Source organism: Callithrix jacchus, chromosome 5 (genome assembly GCF_049354715.1).
Source record: "Callithrix jacchus isolate 240 chromosome 5, calJac240_pri, whole genome shotgun sequence".
Classification (NCBI taxonomy): Eukaryota; Metazoa; Chordata; class Mammalia; order Primates; family Cebidae; genus Callithrix; species Callithrix jacchus.
In genome coordinates, this window is record NC_133506.1 from 95,562,820 (window position 1) to 95,573,106 (window position 10,287).

Sequence of the window (10,287 nt, forward strand, 5' to 3'; positions counted from 1 at the left end):
AATCTCACCTTGAATTATAATTACCATAATCCCCATGTTCCCTGGGAGGGACCAGGTAGAGATAATTGAATCATGGGGGCAGTTTCCCCCATCCTGTTCTTGTGATAGTGAGTTAGTTCTCATAAGATCTGATGGGTTTTCAAGGGGCTTCCTCTCTTCACTGGGCACTCATTCTTCTCCCTGCAACCATGTGAAGAAGGACATGTTTGCTTCCCCTTCCGCCACGATTTTAAGTTTCCCGAGGCATCCCAGCCATGCAGAACAGTGAGCCAATTAAACCTCTTTCCTTTATAAATTACCCAGTCTCAGGTATGTCCTTAGAGCAGCCTGAGAATGAACTGATATACTTACTAACATTATAGTCTATTATACCATATTTAGAAAGATGAATAATGAAATCACAAAACACTATGCAATTGCAGTTAAATCTTTTAAAAAATTGCTCCTTCTCTATGTATCTAATTTTTAAAAATACAGAGTGAATCAAGTATGTGAGATTAGGGTAATTTTAACACTAAATTAAAATAATACTCTGAATTTTAACTATTGTTATCCTTTAATAGCACATATTTTTGTTGACTTCTAGTAACCCGCTGACTTTATTCACAATGTTCACAATATAGTGTTTAGTAAAAAAGCAAAGGAAAACACATTCATTACAGGATAGGTAAGACTCATCACTTAATAACAGATAAGCTCAGTGTGATTTCATTTTACAGAAAAGAGTGTGTATGTATACAAATGGATACAAGAATCTGATAAATACCATAATGTTAATAGTTGTTAACTCTAATTAAGGGAATTATAAGTGATTTTAATTTTCTTATTTTTGCTTCTGTTTTTTTCCTGTTTTTTTTTTTTTTAAATAATATGTATTACTCAATTTAAAAAAAGAGGCTTAAAAATGCTTTAGTTCTTTTAAAACTTAAAGTAATTAGCATGTTAAAACTAATTTTAACATGATGAATAATGTTAACCTCCTTTGGGAGGCTGAGACAGGGAGAATCACTTGAGGCCAAGAGTTCAAGATCAGCTTGGGCAACATAGCAAGACTATTTCTTAGCAAAAACAACAAGAACAACAACAAATACTGAAAAAGTTAGCAGGGTGTGGTAGTGCACACCAATATTCCCAGCTACATGGGAGGCCTAGGTGGGAGGATCACTCAAGCCTAGGAGTTTGAAGCTGCAGAGACCTATGGTCATACCACTGCACACCAGCCTCGTTGACAGAGCAGGATCCCATCTCTTAAGGGAAGTACCAAAACACTCATCCCTCAATTACATAAAATAGTTAGAAGTTATTATTTTCCCTGAAGTCTCAAGCTGTCACTTTCTCCATAATGGATGTTTCTGGCAGGGAACTGTGCTACATAAAGGAATGTAAGTGAATAAAAGTCCTGAAGGTCAGAATAAAAGGATTACCCTAGATTCAATCAAACTGTACTCAATTCTAAGTCTTCTTATATTGTCTTTATATTTTCTTGAGACACACTTATGATATTCCTCAAAAAATTAAAAATAAAACTACCATATGACCCAGCAATCCCACTACTGGGTATATATCCAAAGAAACTGAAATCTGAATCTTGAAGAGGCATCTCCACTTCTCTGAATGGAATGTTCACTGAAGCATTATTCATAATAGTCAAGATATGGACGCAGCCTAAATGTCCATTGATGAATGAATGGATAAAGAAAATACAGTATATAGATACAATGGAATATTTCTCAGCTTTAAATAAGAAAAAATCCTGCCAGGGCAGCGGGAAACTTTTGTAGGTGATTGACAAATATTTACATATCTCCAAACTCATCACAGGGTATACATTAAATGTGTATAGCTTTTTGTATGTCAATCATATCTCAATAAAGTTTTTTTTAAAGAATTATGCTTGGGCCGGGCACGGTGGCTCAAGCCTGTAATCCCAGCACTTTGGGAGGCTGAGGTGGGTGGATCATGAGGTCAAGAGATCGAGACCATCCTGGTCAACATGGTGAAACCCCGTCTCTACTAATAATACAAAAAATTAGCTGGGCATGGTGGCGCGTGCCTGTAATCCCAGCTACTCAGGAGGCTGAGGGAGGAGAATTGCCTGAACCCAGGAGGTGGAGGTCGTGGTGAGCCGAGATCATGCCATAGCACTCCAGCCTGGGTAACAAGAGCGAAACTCCATCTCAAAAAAAATAAAATAAATAAAATAAAAAAGAATTATGCTTGAAAGAAATTGAGGTTAATTCATGAAGGCTGTGAAGAGGCAATAGTCTTTAGAGAACTGTGAAAAGCTGTGATCACTATTACTTCAATTCGACACTGGCTCAGAAAAAGAATAAAATGATCTAAGCAAAAACAAGGCTGACTGGTAGAAGATGGGCTCTGAATGTATATTTTCCCTGAGCTTCTTAAATTCCAGGCTCCTTGCATCTCACGAGATTTTAACTAGAGTTTCTGCCATAGCTTTTTGTAAATTTGCATTCAATGATGTCGTTCTAATTGGAGGAGGGGTCTACGCACCACAGGTGGGTTTTGTCATGCCTAAAGCATCTCATATGAAGGGAGGAGGGCTACAGTCTATGCCTAGCAATATTAACCAAACATACATTTTGTCTAAAACAGACTTCCAAGTAACTCAGACATCACTATAAATATACTTATGTGTTTTAAGGTATCGTGATTTGTCAAAGGGCTAACCAGCACACATCAAAAGGTCTCCTTTAGGTCAGGCTCTGGTATTTATACTGCCTTCCTGTTGTTTGGATTCTTTACCTTGGATAACAAGAGCCATTTCTGGTCCTGGATATACTTCACACTGAGAAACAATTCCTCTTTAGTAAACATCAAACAAACAAGAAAAAAACCTGAATCTTATACTATTATGAAAGCTCTTAGATTTCTTAGAGACATTAAACATTTATTCAACCAAATTTTATTCCATGTGTTAAATGTTGTTAGTAGAGAAAAACAGGTAAGTACATTTTTTAAACTGGATTTATCGCCAAACTATTATCTGGCTTATTTACATTGACTTCTCTTTCATAATTAGCATAAACAGTTGGCTAAGGTGTGTGTGTTTAAGTCACAGGATGAAACAAGCAGAAAACAACAGAGCCAAAGGGAGATGTGGGTACTGGGTGGTAAACAGGCTCACTCACTAGCTTCACCACGTGCTAAGCTAAACACCAACCTCCAAATTCGTAGTCAAAACAAGAGTCCTCATTGACTTTTGCAATCACATTCAAATAGTCAAGCCTCTAACACTAAATCCACAGATTCAGTGTGTTCACTATATGAGGGTCCCCCAAAGAACATCTAACTGTATTGTAACTGCTATTCAGAGTCTTTTGAAGGGTAAGTGATGGGGAGTGAGAACTGAGGGGGCAGAAGCAGGTTTCTCATGGCAAAAATTCTGTCATGCTCAAACAAGAGAAAGCTAGTAAGAGTGGCATATCGAAATCTAATCAAAAGCCCAAACTATTTGTCTTTGATTTCATCAAATCATTTAAAAAATAACAGCCCTTGGGACCTTTTAAAAATGCTCCTTTTTGGGGAGAAAGTTTTAGTTAAGATATACTTCTGTGTATCCAAGATCAAATTAAAAGAAATGGACCCATCAGTTACAGGGCTCAATGATAAAGGTAACTGAATCTGTTCTAGTGAATAAGATAAAATCTGTTTTAAAATTCTTAGGGTATGTGTGCTAAGGCTCGTAAGTCTCAAATAAAAGTCAGCTACACGTATTCCTTTTTATTATTTATTTGAGTCGGAGTCTCATTCTGTTACCCAGGCTGGAGCGCAGTGGCATGATCTTGGCTCACTGCAAATTCTGCCTCCTGGGTACAAGTAATTCTCCTGCCTCAGCCTCCAGAGTAACTGAGATTACAAGTGTGCGCCACCATGCCCAGCTAATTTTTTTGTATTTTTAGGAGAGATGGGCTTTCCCCATGTTGGCCAGGGTGGTCTTAAACTCCTGGCCTCAAGTGATCCACCTGCCTTAGCCTCCCAAAGGGCAGGGATTATGGACATGAGCCAGCATGCTTGGCTCTACTTGTTCCTTTTTATTATCATGGTGTAGTGAAAAGAATGTCGACTTTGGAATCAGAGAAACCTGAGTTCAAAGCCTGTCCCCACCACTTATCTTCTCTTAGGCTGTTTTTGAATCTGTGAAATAAAAATACTATTCTACCCAGCAGGATGGTTGTTAAGGAGGCGAAATTATGTATATAAAGTGCCTAGAGGAGCCTATCATAGAGCAGGCATTCAATAAATGGTAGCTCCTGCTCCTGCTGCTCCTGCTGCTGCTGCTGGTTGAGGCGGCGTGATTACAGAGCCAAAATACCTGTCACCAGGAGAATGTAAACACCCACACAGAAAACCCCAATCAAAATATTTTTATCACAAACACATTTAACATTCAAGTGCAAAACTTTTAGGGCTGAGAACTTTCAACACAACAGTTATAGCTTCACATACCTGAGTGTTCTTTTAAAAAAATATATTCACATTTAAAAGGTCAAGTTGTAAATCCATTTGATTAAAATAGTAATAAAAGAGTAAACATTAACTCACTATTTCTCCTTTGGTCTTTACTATTCCAACTGGTATCACCTCCAGAATAAGTTGCACCTTAAGACATTTTAGGATTATCTTGATTAAAATCTTTAAGTTCTTAATTTTAAGTAGGAAAAATCTAATCTCTGAAAGCCAACTTTAATACTTTTAGCATGATCCAGATCTTAACAGTTGCATGTTGTCCTCTGCTACTCCTAAAACATTAACACACTGAAACATGATCACTCAGAGTAAATGAAGTTCCCTTTTTATATTAATCTTGGAGCCACTGATAAAATGCAAATGATTAACATCAGAAAGAAAGAATTACACATCACTAGATCAAATTTCCAAAAGCTTCATAAGTTATAGAAAGCATTCACAAAGATTTCAAAACTATCTGCTAGAAGCTCTGCAATTTGAATATAAAACAAAAACAAAACCCTAAAACAAAAAAGCTGAAAATCTATAGAGCTAGTCATTATTTCAAACTCCAGCTTTCCTCTCGGATATACAACTATCTTTGACGGTACTGCTATAAAAACTAAGATCTCCTCTTCAAATCTGATACACAGAGAATCTGTTCTAACCCAAGCTAAATAAAGATGTTGGTGCCAATCAAATCCTACTATCTACACTACGATAACCTGCTGTTTTATTCACTTTTGCTTTTGCATTTCAAAAATGAGCTCACTAAATTAGTGTCTGATTGTCCCCTAAGAACTGTGAACGCCAACCTATCTACAACACCTAGGAAAAACTGGCTCAAAGATATGCTATATTACTTCTATTGCTAAAAATACACACAAATTAAAAAAATACTAGGTACCCAAGCATTTGGACTTCTGTTTGCTTGTCTGGACTATCTGCAATATCCATTTCCATTTTGCTATTTCTAGCCATGAAGCCATCACAGGAGGTTGGCCTTGGGGCCCTGAGAGGAAATCTAGCTTCCACCTCTGGGACACACGTTTCAGTGCTTATGTCTGACTGACCCTGCCAATCACCCCTCCCAGAAGCCACAGCCTGGCTTACAATAACAGTGTATATCAAAGAGGACAGGAAAGAAAACAAGACTGTGGCAGGGTCAGCAGAGGATAAGAATATGGTGAAGACACCCTGTGGAAACCGGGAAGTGGAGAGCCATATAACAGTGGTAGCAAATGTGTTGCTCAGAACAAGCAAGGCCATAAAGAGATAAGACCCGCCGAAGCCAGCTCTGTACCACCATAATAAATCACTGTCAGAAAGAGCTCTGAGAACAGATTGTCTCGTTATGATGGAATTGATCAAGAAGAAATACTCTTGTGGCCGGGTGCGGTGGCTCACACCTGTAATCCCAGCACTTTGGGAGGCTGAGGTGGGTGGATCACGAGGTCAGGAGTTGCAGACCAGCCTGAGATGGTGAAACCCCGTCTCTACTAAAAATACAAAAATTAGCCAGGCATGGTGGCAGGTGCCTGTAATCCCAGCTACTTGGGAGGCTGAGGCAGGAGAATTGCTTGAAACTGGAAGGCGGAGGTTGTAGTGAGCCAAGATCGTGCCACTCCACTCCAGCCTGGGCAACAAGAACGAAACTCTGCCTCAAAATCAAACAAAAAAATTAGCCAAGTGTGGTGGCGGGTGCCTGTAATCCCAGCTACTTGGGAGGCTGAAGCAGGAGAATTGCTTGAAATTGGAAGGCAGAGGTTGCAGTGAGCCAACATTGTGCCACTGCACTCCAGCCTGGCGACAGAGAGAGACTTCATCTCAAAAAGAAAAAAAAGGCTGGGCGCGGTGACTCATGCCTGCAATCCCAGCACTTTGGGAGGCCGAGGCAGGTGGATCACGGGGTCAGGAGATTGAGGTCAACTGACCAACATGATGAAACCCCAACTCTACTAAAACTACAAAAATTAGCTGGGTGTGGTGGCGTGCCTGTAGTTCCAGCTACTTGGAAGGCTGAAGCAAGAGAATAGCTTGAACGCAGGAGGCGGGGGTTGCAGTAAGCCTAGATCCCGCTGCATCTAGGTAGGCTCTGTCCAGCTTGGGCGACAGAGTGAGACTCCATCTCAAAAAAAAAGGGAAGAAAGAAAAGAAATTAAAGGCTTAAAAAAGGAGATGATTATCTCCAACATAAGATCTAAGAAAAGGAGCAACTGGCCTTCGTTCTCCTACTTTCCCACGGAACCCCACAAAAATGCCACTGCCTCATGCATTCTGACAGGAGGGGGACAGAAGTTTCCAGGATTCTGAGGTATGATAGCTGGCACTTTTCTCTTTGCACCCAAGGAGTTAAACTGAGTCCTGGGGAGATAAAAATCTCTGGTTTTATTGTGCAGTAAGGCTGCCTGACAGAAGATCCAGCTGCAATTGTAACATTCCAAGCTCACAAGGCACCACGTTTTACTAACTATAATTTAACTGGTCCGACTGCTACAGTCCAAATTCTTGTTTGGATAATCAGCCTTTGTTTGAATATGTTCAAAAACAGCACAGGCTAGCATTCGCCTCTGGGTATGTCATGTGAGCTGATTACCCTGTGGCTCCCAGTAGCAGAAATGCCTAGACAAGAGGAGGATTATTTTCCTGGTATTACTGTTAAGCTAACATATAATCAGTCCTTTTCCCCCAGTCTCCACATCTCTTTTGCAGCCTCCCTAACCTTTTTTTCCCTTGTCTTTCTCCTTCTTCTACTTTTTTTTTTTTTAAACAATTCAAAAGTCTTCTTTCCAAGTTCAAACAAAGTTTAAAAGTGAAAAGGTCAAAAGCTTCATGGCTGGAGCTGTTTAGAGAAAGGTAGCACTAACTGGGGTCTCCAGCTCAGCATCTACTAAAGGCTCAAGAATCTCATATTTCACTGTATTTCTGTACTGCATTGTCACCTTGACACAATCTGTTTGGAATGAAATTAAGCTCTTGTTAATAAATTTTAACATGAGAGAATAATAACTCTACCTGCTAAACAAGCACATTCATACATAAGCAACTTGAGTGGCTAATTTATTTGTCAAATATCCAAATTCTCAAAATTGTACATTTTAATTGAAGGTTACTTATTTGAGATCTTCCCAGGCTGCCTGTCTGCCAGTCTTTGGTGTTTGGCCATAACTAGCTAAGAAGGATCCTGGAAACCACATGTATCCCTTCTTTCAGCCTTCGAGTAGCCTGTAATCCAAGCACTTCAGAAGACCGACGTGGGCGGATCATCTGAGGTCAGGAGTTTGAAACCATCCTGGCCAACATGGTGAAACCCCATCCTTACTAAAATACAAAAATTAGCCAGGCGTGGTGGCGCGCACCTATAGTCCCAGCTACTCGGGAGGCTGAGGCAGGGGAATTGCTTCAACCTGGGAGGTGGAAGTTGTAGTGAGCCGAGATCATGGCGCTGCACTCCTGTCTGGGCAACAAAGCAAGACTCAGTCTCAAAAAAATATACAATAAATAAATGAATAAATAAAGTGCTTAGGACAGAGACAAGTTGAGAGAAAATGCGAAGCAGTATACTATGATTATTTTTTTGGGAGAAAGCCTGAGCCAGAGGGTATAGTTCTAGTGGTCAGTGGAAAGACTACTTGCTGGGAAAGGCCCTGGCGCAAGAAAGGTGGGAATGACTAGCCACAGGTCCACGAGTTGGTGAAAGCTTTGCAGTGGGATATGAAGTGAGCTCTAAGCTGGTCTGAACTGTAGGTGTTAATCTGCTTCTAGGAGCCCCTGAATTGCTAGAGGGAAGCCCACCAAAGGAGAAGGAAACTCCGCTCCCTGGGAGGGAGGTCTGTTGATTTTGCAATTAACAACAGCAAAGAAACACATTCTGAAACTTTTCCTAGAAGGCTCAGAATTTAATTCTATACAGCAATTTAGTATTGAATCTGCAAGGTCTTGGCTGAGGTGACAGGTGGAAATCAGAGTACTTTAGACCTGGCTCCAGTCAGAGCGAGGGACAGGAGTAATAAAGAAAAGCCACTTGGCCAAAATTCCAACTTCCTCAGCAATGGTGCAGGAATCTGGGATTTGGGGAAGAAGAGGAAGGAAGAGGAGGGAATTGTGTCCTAGCGTTCAGTAGGAAACTTAGAAAGTGAGCTCTGATGGCTGCAGCTTTATCAGTATCTTCCCCATTCTGCATTCTTGCTCCATGCATTCTGGGACAGAGGAAGGGGGTTTCTATTGTGAATTTCTATAACTTCTAATAATGCTATGTTTACACCACTACTAGTCTTTAGTATCAATGAATGACACCCTCTAATAGCTGAAATCGTTCTGCAATTTAAGACAACTTTTTTTTGCTCCCTGATGTGGGTACTATGTGAAAAAAAAACCCCAAATCTGATATTAGTAATACTCAGTTCACATTAATTAGAATAATGCCACAGCTGGAAGAGCTCTTAAAGAAAGCTCAATAGACAGGACAGTGCCTCAGGGGCCAGAACTGAAGCCAGAGAGAGATTCTCTCTGTGCCCTCTATTAACCAAAGCATCTCCTCTTGTATCTGTTTTACAGATTGGGGTCATGCATAAAATTTTATTAGAAAAAGAGTTCTTCAATTAGGAGGATGAATTGAGCAGGAAGGTTTGACAAAGAGCTAGCCTAATCCATGCTTTCATTTTTAAGTAAAGGAAACATGAGACAGGAAGACTGTGACATATCCAAGGTCCCTCAGTGAATCAGACAAGGTTAAGGCAAGAATCCCTCTCCAGTCTTCAAGTCTTCTGGCTGCACCTTTTAGGGAAGCCCTTCATTTACTGTGTTTTGGTCAGAAGACTGCAACTTAAAAAGAAACATTTCTTAGAGATACTTAGCACAATAACTCAAATTAACAGTCATGTTTCGATTTGGACGATGAACCAATACAAACTTAGTTTGATGGCCATCTTCAGTTGCAGAATCACTTCTGCAAAAGCCATTAGCCACAGAGTGTTCTGGGCAGCTCAGATTTTACTACAAACCTGTAAAAGCCTGCGGTCCAAACTCTTCCCTGGGGCTCAAAGGTGTGAAGCTTCCTAAATGAAACTTGGGCACTCAGAAACTTCCCAATCAGTTCTAATCTTTATCACCTCCTTTCCCTTATCCCTCAAAGAGTGTTGCTAGATAATATGGAGAGGGGGCTAAAAAAAAAAAGAAGTATTTTTAGCCCCTTTTTAAGTGGTGACCAAGTTTATCACCCTCCTACTCAAATTAGTCACACAGGTTAGTCCCAAGAGAGAGCAGTCTAACTACAGATCACTGCAAAGGAATGACTTCATGGAGGCCCAAAACAAACACTTCGGCACATGGTTCCATCTGGAAATATAGCCAAATAGAAGCAAATTCCATGAAATTCCCAACTGATTCAGGCAACATAATTTTGCATCTTACAAGACTAGCTCAAGGCTAACCACAGTGGCCTGCTAAATAGATAAGAAACACTAAAAACAAAACAAAACAAAACAAAAAAACAGTTAACAAAGAAAATAATTAAAATAGACAAAGAAAAGTTATTTTAATACTGATAATAATAATTATTTCTTTTTTGTTTCATTTTTTTCTTTTGTTTTGTAAAAACCACAATCAGAAGAATATAATAATTATTTCTAATACACATAGTCAGAAGGGTTGAAGAGGCCAGTGATGATCAATGAGAAGAGATCAATGAAGACTTCAATAGGATTTGCAAAGAATTTTCCACCATTATGATTCTTTTTCCTCTTAAGAAAGATAACACTGGTCCTGGATCCTCAGGATGAAGCCCAGAGATGAGTTTTTGAAGAGTTTCTTTACTCA

The 10,287-nt window shown here is 39.8% G+C and overlaps 1 protein-coding gene and 1 long non-coding RNA gene across 9 annotated transcripts in view; both read right to left on the reverse strand.

Annotated features, from left to right (window-relative positions):
- LOC144582630 (uncharacterized) overlaps nt 1–3,184 on the reverse strand; it is a 44,542-nt gene extending 41,358 nt beyond the window's left edge. The window contains exon 1 of the long non-coding RNA XR_013535719.1: nt 25–3,184. This is a non-coding gene — a long non-coding RNA (uncharacterized LOC144582630). The remainder of the gene's footprint in view (nt 1–24) is intronic.
- Nucleotides 1–10,287, reverse strand: part of BCAS3 (BCAS3 microtubule associated cell migration factor) — a 754,554-nt gene that overhangs the window by 143,765 nt on the left and 600,502 nt on the right. The window lies entirely within an intron of this gene.